The sequence below is a fragment of the Miscanthus floridulus genome, chromosome 7, assembly GCF_019320115.1.
Source record: "Miscanthus floridulus cultivar M001 chromosome 7, ASM1932011v1, whole genome shotgun sequence".
In the NCBI taxonomy this organism is placed as follows: Eukaryota; Viridiplantae; Streptophyta; class Magnoliopsida; order Poales; family Poaceae; genus Miscanthus; species Miscanthus floridulus.
The window spans coordinates 115,158,804-115,169,492 of NC_089586.1; the positions used below are offsets into that span (position 1 = coordinate 115,158,804).

The 10,689-nt window shown below is 46.9% G+C and overlaps 1 pseudogene; it reads left to right on the forward strand.

Moving 5' to 3' along the window:
- The first annotated feature begins 8,967 nt into the window (after nucleotides 1-8,967).
- Nucleotides 8,968-10,441, forward strand: LOC136466109 (uncharacterized; annotated as a pseudogene).
- Nucleotides 10,442-10,689: the final 248 nt, after the last annotated feature.

Below are 10,689 nucleotides of genomic sequence, written 5' to 3' on the forward strand. Positions count from 1 at the left end.
GGTTTGAACCCTTCTCAAGCTTCTTCACCATGTTATCACGGTTATCTTGAGAAGGTTGTGCTTTCTCCTTACCCTTCAACCGAATCACATCTTTCTTTAATCTTTGCACTTCTTCTTTGAGCTCTATGTTTTCTATAAGATTTAGCTCAATCGAAGATTGGCTTGCTTGAGGAGCACATTCATTAGTACAAGAAATATTTAATTGAGATGGTGTACTAGTGAGCGGATGTGTGAGAGGTTGAGAGAATTTTACCGATGTAATCACAACCTCATGAGCCACCTCAAGCATGATGCTTGATTCTACTACTTCCTCATGAGAGCACTTTAGATGAACATAATTTGCTTGTAGCTCATTATACTTGCTTGATAGTTCATCTAGCCTTGCCTTGAGCTCGAAGTTTTCCTTCTCTAGTTGTGAAACACTAGAAGAGGAGTTAGTAACTAAAGCATGCTCAATTGACAATTTTTCATACCTCTCATTTATTGCCTTTAGCTCTTGCAATTTGGAGATGAGAAACTTTTCTTGATTTTGAAGCGATTGCTCTTGCTTCTCAATCTCTTCTTCAAGCTCATCATTCTTTTCAACTATCTTCATGATGATGAACTTGTCTTTATGGTTGAGATGATCAAGGTTGTAGTTGTCTTCAACATCAATATCACTCTTATCTTGATCATCCACTTGAGCCTTCTCCTTTTCTTGATCTTTCTTGTTACTCTTCTTCTTGCTTTTCTTGGCCATGAGACACAAGTGATGAGTATCATGAGATACTGAGGTTGACTCATCACTTGGTCGCCATCGGGCTTGAGCATCGCTGCAAACAGCTGCTTGCTGGTCTGCTGCCTCGGTCATACCGGACACGTCCGGTAGGCATACCGGACACGTCCGGTATGTGCAGGCAGACAGCACGTCATGTGCTGCTTGCACTTCTTGCTCCGGCTCGGCACTCTTGAGGTCTTGTGAGGCTTCTTCGCTGTATGATGACACAATGGACATACTTTCCATTGACTTGATCTCAAGTGCATCATCACATTTGGATTTTCCATACAAATCAAAAAGTCTAGTCCAAATGAGATGAGCACTCTCCGGAGGTGGTTGTCCATTGAAGATTGCCTCATCTTGAACCTCTACACTCAATGTACTCAAAATAATATTAATAGCTTGAGCATTGAGTTGCACGCATATCTCTTCCTCTTTTAATAAATTTTTGTAGTTGCTCCAATCAACTATAGAAAGAGGTATGCTTGCATCCACAATATGCTTAACAAGAGGACTAATATCTCTAAAAGCATTGAGTACATGTATTGACCAAGGTAGAAAGATTGAACCATCATTTTGGAGAAGCACCGGCTCCAACTCGATAGGCGTCGACATCCTTTTCTCACGGCGGTGAAGCTTTAGGTGAGAACCTCGCTCTGATACCAATTGAAAGGACCTAGGATGCCGCCTAGAGGGGGGTGAATAGGCGTTTCTGAAAATTAACACCTTTAAATGCGGAAACAATTAGAAAGGGGAGTTTACAAAATGGAAACTCCAAATCAAGAGTACTACCACCCCTCACAAGTTAGCCACAAAGTAAACAAGGTATAAAGGATATATCTAGAAGCTACAACCCTGCAACACCAAGTTAGAACAGAGAATAAATATTTTCAGTGCAGGCAGGAAATACCGGACGTGTCCGGTATGAATACCGGACGTGTCCGGTATACACGATTTCTGCAGATCTGCCCCGAACTTGCTCCTTTCGATTTCTATCTTCAAACCAAACTGCAGGCACCTAGTGGAGATGACAATATACACAGAGAACCTGCAGCACAGCTAGAGCAACACAAATATCAAATGAAATGCGAATTTAGACACGATATTTGTTTTACCGAAGTTCGGACTCGTTCGAGTCCTACTCTCCGTTGAGGGGGCTGCGGGCGACCCAGCGAAGGTCAGCCCTAGAGGGTACCACGAAGGTCACTCTAGCCGGAGTCTTTTCCAACTCCTTTTCCTCCTTCCACTAAATGATTCCGAGGCGGCGGAATCGACCGTTACAAACTTTCCGAAGCAACCACAATCTCTCGGTTGCTCTCCGGCGACGCCTAGCCGTCTAGGACCGAAGAGTCCAAGAGTAACAAATGCGAATCACGAGATTGACAATATGCACAAGTGCTCAAGTGGTGGCTTGCTCTCTTTTTCAAATTCTCTCTTAACCCACAAATTGATTTTGCAATTTGGATCACACACTCACTAAGAGAGGGTTTAGGAGAGTTGGCAAGGCTCAAAAACGTGTGTCTATCTCAGCAGAATCAACAGCCTCCAAAGGTGGAGGCTTGGGGGTATTTATAGCCCCCTTGAAAAACTAGCCGTTTTATAGCCATTGCAATACCGGACACGTCCGGTATGCATACCGGACACGTCCGGTATGACTCACACTGCGCCAACGGTAACTAAGTTACAGTGAAGTTGTGAGGCATCGGAACTCCCGAAGAACGCCGGGACTTCCGACCATCGGAACTCCTGACCCAAGTCGGAACCCCCGACCCTCAGTAATTTTGAAAAACATGTAACTGAGTTAAAGTTAGTGAGGTGCGGAACTCCCGACATATGTCGGAACTCCCGACATATGTCGGAACTCCCGACATATGTCGGAACTCCCGACCATCGGAACTCCCGACTTACGTCGGAACTCCCGACCCTCACGGCTTTTGAAAACTAGCCGTTGGCTTCTGGTCATCCATACCGGACACGTCCGGTATGCATACCGGACATGTCCGGTATGACCAGGACAGTGAACCCTCCAAGTCGGTCGAAGTGCGCCACGTCGGAACTCCCGACCCATGCCGGGACTCCCGACCGTCGGAACTCCCGACCTACGTCGGAACTCCCGACTAACCAACCCGAGAACAACAATTTTACAGCTGCTGGACAAATACCGGACACGTCCGGTATTGCCAGACCAGCAACAAATCAGTTAGCTCTTTTGTCGCTCAAATTCTCAAAACTCACATGGGTTGGCTTGAGCACTTATGAAACATTATCTATCAACATGATGCATCCCTCTTAATAGTACGGCATACCTATTAAACTCAAGATAAACAGAAATATGAATTTGTACCACTTGAGTTGTTCTTTTGAATTGATGCCGTCCCTTCCAATCTTCATCAAGTAAGGGTGCTAACATGTTGATGTTGATCTTTTCACTTGAGCATAGCCATCTTGAGCATGTGACTTGATTCCATTCATCAAGTTTGAATAATTCCAAATGTATCAAGTCACTTCCATCAAATACTTCATTATAGATTTGATCCTTCACATCAATATGACCATCTAAGCTTGATTAGTACCTCAACTAAATGCAAGTACTTTCTTCTTCACCCTAGCTAGGTTCTTCGGCCGCCAAGCCGTCGCTTGCCCTTCACCCTTGCTTAGTACCTCGAAGCTTTTCCTTGCTATCTTCACCATGTCAAGCCATCAAGTCACATCTTGTGTTGAATCATCCATTCATATGTATTGTTATCTTTTTCATTTTTAATTTAGCAAGCTTCAAATATGAGACCATTCCATATGCAATCCCTCATGTCTCGTTAACTAATAATCACAAGCTTGCTTTCACATAGTACATGGAAATCCCATAATAAATAAGCCTTCACATGAATTCCATTTGCATTGTTGTCTTGTGCTTGAACTAGATTGTTTATACAACAACACATCATTTTGGCTTTCATTAAGTGCCTGTGAGATAACCTATTACCTGTCCACACTTAGCAAACGGGTTAGTCCTTTAATCACGTTGTCATTCAATCATCCAAAACCCACTAAAGGGCTAGATGCACTTTCACGGAGGGAGAACAAAGGCGGCCGCTCGACGGCGAGGACCGCCCGCGACGGCGAGGACGGCGTGAGACCGTGGCGGGTGAGGGCGACGACGGTGAGGCGGATGAGGATGACGGCAGCCGCGCGACGGCGAGGACGGCGCGAGACCGTGGCAGGAGGTGAGGGCGACGACGAGGGAGCCGGGTGAGGAACTGCGCGTGACTGGCTCGCGTGCGTGATTGATTTTCTTTCCGATCCGTAGGGGCAAATCGCACGGGCGATGCAAGGGACAGGCGTAGGGGTGCAGGATCGCAGCAGGCAGAACCATGAGCCCACGTTGGAATATCGCACTAAAAAGTGTCCACGTTTTGTTCTTTTTAGTTATAGGAGATTAGTATACAACATAACAGGAGGTCACATGTGATTATGTGAAGGCTTTTAGCGTGTCTAGCACGCGGGGCTGCTACGTGCCTGTCGGCAAAGTAATACTACAAGCATGTCCGGGATGATTATAATGATCCTAGTTTTTTTTTGAATGTCAATAATGATCCTAATGAACGGCTAGTAGCGCGTTTTCGATGACAGCCGACGTTACCACCGCTAATTGCGGCACAAACGATAGCTTTAAGCAGCCGATCCAACTCCCTTGGAGTAAAAAACCATGAAAATACCACTGCTCACGCTCACGTAGTAGTAGAACACTGGATGAGAGAGAGAGAGAGAGAGAGAGAGAGAGAGAGAGAGGGAGGGAGAGAGAGAGGTTCCTCCGTCTCCGTCCAGGCTAGCTCACGTGCTCCACCGGTGCGGAGACGAAGCTGTACACCGCCTTGCCTGCCCGGCCGCCCTTTCCTTTCCTTTCCCTCTCCTCTCCCCATCCGATCCGTTGCGCGCACATGCCCAGCCACCGAGGCTGCTGGCTGCGCTGCGCGAGACACCCGCGCTTTCCGGCTAGCTAGCAAGCTAGGTGGCGCGTCACGCGTGGTCGATCGCGTGCCTCTCCGCCTCCGCTCCGCGCGTGCCCACAGTCACAGACTCACAGGCCTCAATGCCTCATGCTCATGTGCCGCGCGCGTCGGGCTAGCCTAGCAAACCACCAATTGGTCGAGAGCGACATGCACCGCCGCGCTGCGCCGGCCTGGCATAGCTTCACGCACGCACGAGGCACGATCCGCGAGCTTGCTAGCGCGCGCACCTGCCGGTGCCGATCCATCCTCCTGATGCCGCCAGCTAGCCAGCCAGCGCGCATCGCCACGTTGCCGTGCGCTCCACCGGCGGGGTGGTGGCCGGCCTTTACAACCAGGAGCCCCTCGAGAGCGATCCAAAAGGGGTGCGCCAATGTGGCTAGCTTAGCTAGAGCACGAGACGAGAGCTCGCTCCGTCGCATGGCCGCGCGGATCGGAGGACAGGACCGGATCGATCGGCCCGCCGGCCGGGCCGGGAGACAGGACACGTTCGACCGCGACGCGTGGCCTGCCCTGCCCTGCCCCCCTGCCTGGTGTGCCCGGCGCCGCGGCGCGCGCGGAGACGACGGGGCGGTGAGTGAGATGAGGTGGGCGCGTCACGTCACGGCGGATCAGCGCGTGTATGATGTGCCCCGGCCGACGCAGCTGCTGCCCGGCCTATGCGTGCATGCGCCTGTCGCCGTCAGCGATCGCGGGTAGGTACCACGGTGCACGTGCCGCCGGTGGGGCGACGCCTACTACTACATGGGTCCGGCTCCGGCCGGTCTATCAACGGTGACACGGACGGTGCGGTGCGTGCATGAACCCAACAAACGTACTGCGCGGTCCCATGACCGCATCACCTGCAGTTTGCTGTAGCGCACACGTACCTCCGCCCGTCCCTCTCTCCCTGGCGCGTGAAACTGAGCTCAAACCACGGGCGTCTCGCCAGCAACCATGGCCCGCGTGCGTCGACTCACTCAAGTGCCTAGCTTAGCAACGGCTCCAGGTCGTTGCGGCAAATACGACAAGGCGCATGTGTCTCGCACAACCCGGGCAGCTTCGCGGCCGTTTCCTCTTGGCGTAGCAGTAGCAAAACATGCATGGGGGGGGGGGGGATGATTCTTCAGTTCAGATCGACGTTTAAAATGATGGGATCCCATGGATCAAATCATTGGGAGGTCAGTGGATGGCGTCGTGCTCTGCTCTGCATGCTCTGATCGGAACATTCCCTCTGCCACTCTCTGCAAGCTGAGGAATCCGTTTAGGGATCAGTAAACAACTCCAGGCGCCGATTAGTTTATCAGCTACCGGTGGGCCCGTTCGCTTGTCGTATGAGGCGTACTTTTTCAACGAAGGAATAATATTTTTTTCTCACAATAAATCAGTACTTTTTAGTCAAATGAGCGCGTGTTTAGTTGCCTGGATTTTGGAATCTGGCATACTGTAGCATTTTCGTTTTTATTTAGCAATTAGTGTTTAATCATAGACTAATTAGGCTCAAAACGTTCGTCTCGCAATTTTCAACCAAACTGTGCAATTAGTTTTTTTCGTCTATATTTAATGTTCCATACACGTATCGCAAGATTCGATGTGATGGGTACTGTAGCACTTTTTGGGAAAAAATTTTGGAACTAAACCAGGGCTGAATAGGGCCTGCTCGCCACTCAGATCTGACCCCGGCCTAACGGGGGTTGGGGTTTTGGCATCACGTGGCCAACGCATCCATCCAACACCGCGAGGAGCGGTGGCAGCAGCGGTAGCGCTTGCTTTGTTGCTGCCTGGTGCTGCCCAGTGCCCCCAGCCTGTAGGAGTAACAAAAAAAATCACCAGCCGGCACTCGGCAGTACGTAGTAGCCGGCTTCAGGCTATTAAGTGCCGAGATGGCCGGGGCGCTGATGATTTGCTGTGCTGTGCTGATTTTCGGGTTAGATTACGGGACACGGATCTGTTTTTTAGGGGAGGGGCATGTGGGTTTGGGGCTTTTGCAAGTAAGTTGTCCCCGTCATGGACTCATGGCGTGGGTGCGCCGGCACGTGAGTGGCCCGTCGATTTGGATTTCTGATTAGTGATGATAGACACCAATCGGAGCTCACCACACAAGCTACAGGTCGCGACTCAGGTGTACCAATAGAGAGGGTGCACCGCTGATTAAGAAGTGTTCAAGGCACTAAAATTCTCCACTGCTAACCGGGAAATTGCACGGATAATTAAAAACAGAGAGCATGTTTTTGGACAGCTTCGAGACGGTACACGTCGTATTTCTCCGGTGCATCGCCGCCTCAACAGAGAATCTATACGGTAATGGCTAGTTGGATGTCTAGGTTTGTATATGGGCACCAGGTTTCTCCGGTGCTGCACCAGAAAATGCACGGAAGAGTTCTGGTTTGTGTTTTTCGGCTGAGTGGTCGCCTATCTCACCTAAAGGCTATGGTCTCGTTGAACCAATGGGTAATATGATCCACCCCATATGTTTTTCTGCTGCCATGGGCCATGAATACTATCGAACACCTCTAGAAAAGATGAGATAGAAAATTGAAAGTATCATGATAACATATTAAAGCATTGCACATCAAATTAAATAAGTGTCTAAGTGGACCGTGATTTTAGTTTTATCTATTTTTACTTTCAAAATATGCTATTTCTCGACCACTTCCGAGTATAGATGTGCTTACAGATCTAGATAAAGGAGCTTCTTTCAAATTACACTTAGTCACAACCTGAGATGTCAGGACGAATATACACAATTAGGCTTAACAATGGGGTGAGCAAAAGTTTTAACAAAGGTGGACTTTTGGGTCGTGGCAGTACCTCTCCTTATTGGAGCTAAGAGACTCCGAACATGTTAATTCCCTACCATCCTTCTTAAATGGAAATTCTCCCCTTGTATCATCTGAGATTGAATGCCTTTATGACCATCTTAGCCAATCTATTGGATCGTTCCCAGATTTCCGAGTCGGAGTTATGCTACCTTACTTTTCTCATCATAATGCCCTGTGTCTGTAGACTGTAGTGGAGTAATATGCTTATCCTCATGAAGTGCATAGTCAAGGTCCATGGCCTTGAGAATGTGAACACATCTAGGCTCTAATGTGGCGAATTTGGAGTTTCTGTGATTGATGAACGTATAGAAATGGCCTGTCTCGAAGATTTATTCCATTATCACGTCATTTGTTCCAATATGTCTTAGAATTAGACTCCATACCATCGATGGATGTGTCTTGGATTTGGACTCCGCACAGTCGTTGGATACGTGTTGTTCTAACTCGTATGAGATGGGATTGTGAGTCCGAGTCACATATAGGACATGAGAGACATGAATAGACAAATAGAACTCGAACACGCTTCTTTAATTTGCATGTGCCTCTCTTTCACTCATTTTATACATGGTGACTATAACTCTCCCTACTCTCCACGTAGCAATTCTCGCTAGAAATGATATGACACACCTATAGGGAAAAATCTTTTTATTTATCGCTTAACAGTCTGATTTGTTTGGTTATTTGGTACATAGATTGAACTGTGAGCTAACCCTGAAATTGGATAATAACATGTGTATAATTTTTTTTTAAAAACACGACATTAGCTTAGGCCCCGTTTGGCAGGGCTTCCCTATCGACTTCAGGAGCCGTTTGGAGCTGTTTTGTGCTAAACGGGGTAAAACAAAATGGCTTCATTTAAGAAGCCCCTTAAATCATGCTCTCACAGATGTTTTAAGTGAGATGGAGCTAAAAAATAGTGGCTTCATCTGGCTTCACCTCATCCTGCATAGCGTTCTGTGAGAGTATGTTTTAAGAAACTCTATATGTTGAGCTGTTTTGCCAAACGATTTACCAACGGCTCCAGCTCTACCGATGGAGTTGAAGCAGAAAAAAAAAAACAAATTCACCAGTGAAGTGAAGCCATGCCAAACGAGACCTTAGTAGTGAAATTCTTCTAGTCATTCCATTCGCTCCTCTCTAGTCTAAAAAAAAGGTACGAAACCAAACACGTGTCATGCAAGGAGAAAAGAAAACTGAAAGAAAGAAAAAGGGGGGAACATGGAAAAAAGACAATGAAAAACAAAAAAAAATGAGAGGGAAAATTGAAAAGCTAGAGTCCTTCGATCTGCATTTGTAGTCTAGAAAAAAAACGAAGCTAAAGACACGAAGGGGAAAAGAAAACTGACTAAGGAAAACTAAATAAAAAAGGGAAACACAGAAAAAAGACAACGAAAAAAAGAAAAACATGAAAAAAAGAGAATTGGAGGTTTATGATGAGGATTTTTGTCATCGTGATCATCTGGACCGTTGGCTCCAGGTTGTTGTTAAACCAGGAATTGAAGAACTGGGCCTTAAACCTGGTTAGACTGACCAGGGCCAGAAATTACAACCTCCCATGCCCACTTTTATCTGGTGGAATTGGAGAGACACCTAAGTATCTCTCTCTTTCAAACTGTCAATTTCATCCCACTGTCAGTACTGGCTGCTTGAGAAGCTTGATAACACTAAAGCTAAATTCGGTGCATAACTGCATATTGAGGCCGATGAGCTAGGGTGTCTTCTTTCCTGTTCTCTTTCTTTGGAGCGGTTGGAACTCTGGTATTGCCAGAACATAGTTCACCTGAAGATACCGTGCCTGCAGGGGCTCAACCACCTTGAGGTGATGTTTTGCTCCAGTCTTCGAGCAATAGAAAGCAAAGCTCCAAATCTCTCCAGTGTTAGATTTGGAGATCGCCTCCAGTTACCACTCTCACTTGAAAACATGAGCCGTATTAAGATATTTAACAGGCACTGTAGTTGTATCGTTTTTTATGCTCGTACTGATCTCCCATCAGTCATGCCAAATCTTGAAGCTCTTACCATACGTTCTGAGGTTGCGGTAAGTCTAGACTATGATTCCGCACACCACGGTATTACAACAGTCATATGTTACAAATACAATCAAATAATTTTTATGTCTTTTTCAGAGGGTGAATATAGTACCAATGTTGCCTAGCAAGTTCCTCCACCTCAAGTTCTTGAGTATTGCCACTGGTGGATTGACATTTGATTATTTGTCTCTAATTTCTTTTCTTGATGCTTCTCCTTCACTGGAGACTTTTATCTTGGCGGTAAGTCACCGCTCTTCCTACCCTGCAAAGATATTTGTTGCTAAGGTTTAATTGTTAACACAACTTTGGAATTGCTGATTCATAGTTTTTGATATTTATAGGTAATCCGGGACCTCACCAAGGAGTGTGTCTCAGTTTTTGAAGATCCTTCGGATCTGCGAGTGATTCCAGGGCACCATCATTCTAAACTCAAGCATGCGAAGATCATCAGATTCTCTGCTGCCAAGAGCTTAGCTGAGCTAACCTGTCAAATTCTCAACTCCGCAACATCACTCGAGTGCCTTACATTGGACACCACTGGTTTGCCTACATGCTCTGCAAGCAAAACTGGCTACTGCAGGTTCGTGCTCAAAGGTGAGCTCGTTCAAGCTCAAAAAGGAGTCGAGGCTGCCCAAATTTACATCAAGCTGAAGGTTCCATCCATAGTTGAGTTCAATCTTTTGGAACCTTGCAGCCGGTGCCATGCTGTTGGACTTCAGATAATCAATAGTTATTCATTGCTGGAGTTTCTTATACTATATAATGACTATCGGTTAGTATTGTTTTTTCTGTGTTAAATGGGTTTTGCTGCTTCCCCACCTAATTTTCAGCAGTCTTTTGGTTCTGTGATAAGCACAAACCTTAGTCGTTGCCTGATGGGAACCTTCAAAGCAACCCTAGATGACCTCTGGTTTAAAGAGATTCGCCTAAATGGCCAATGTTTCGCTTGGACCATCCAAAAGGACAACCCAATGCGTAAATGACGATGCTATTCATTTTTGCCATGGACCCGTTACAACACATAATCCAAAATAAACAGCGGATTTCGGCATCCTAAAGCCTGTCCCCCCTAAGACAGCAAACCTAAGATGTTCTCT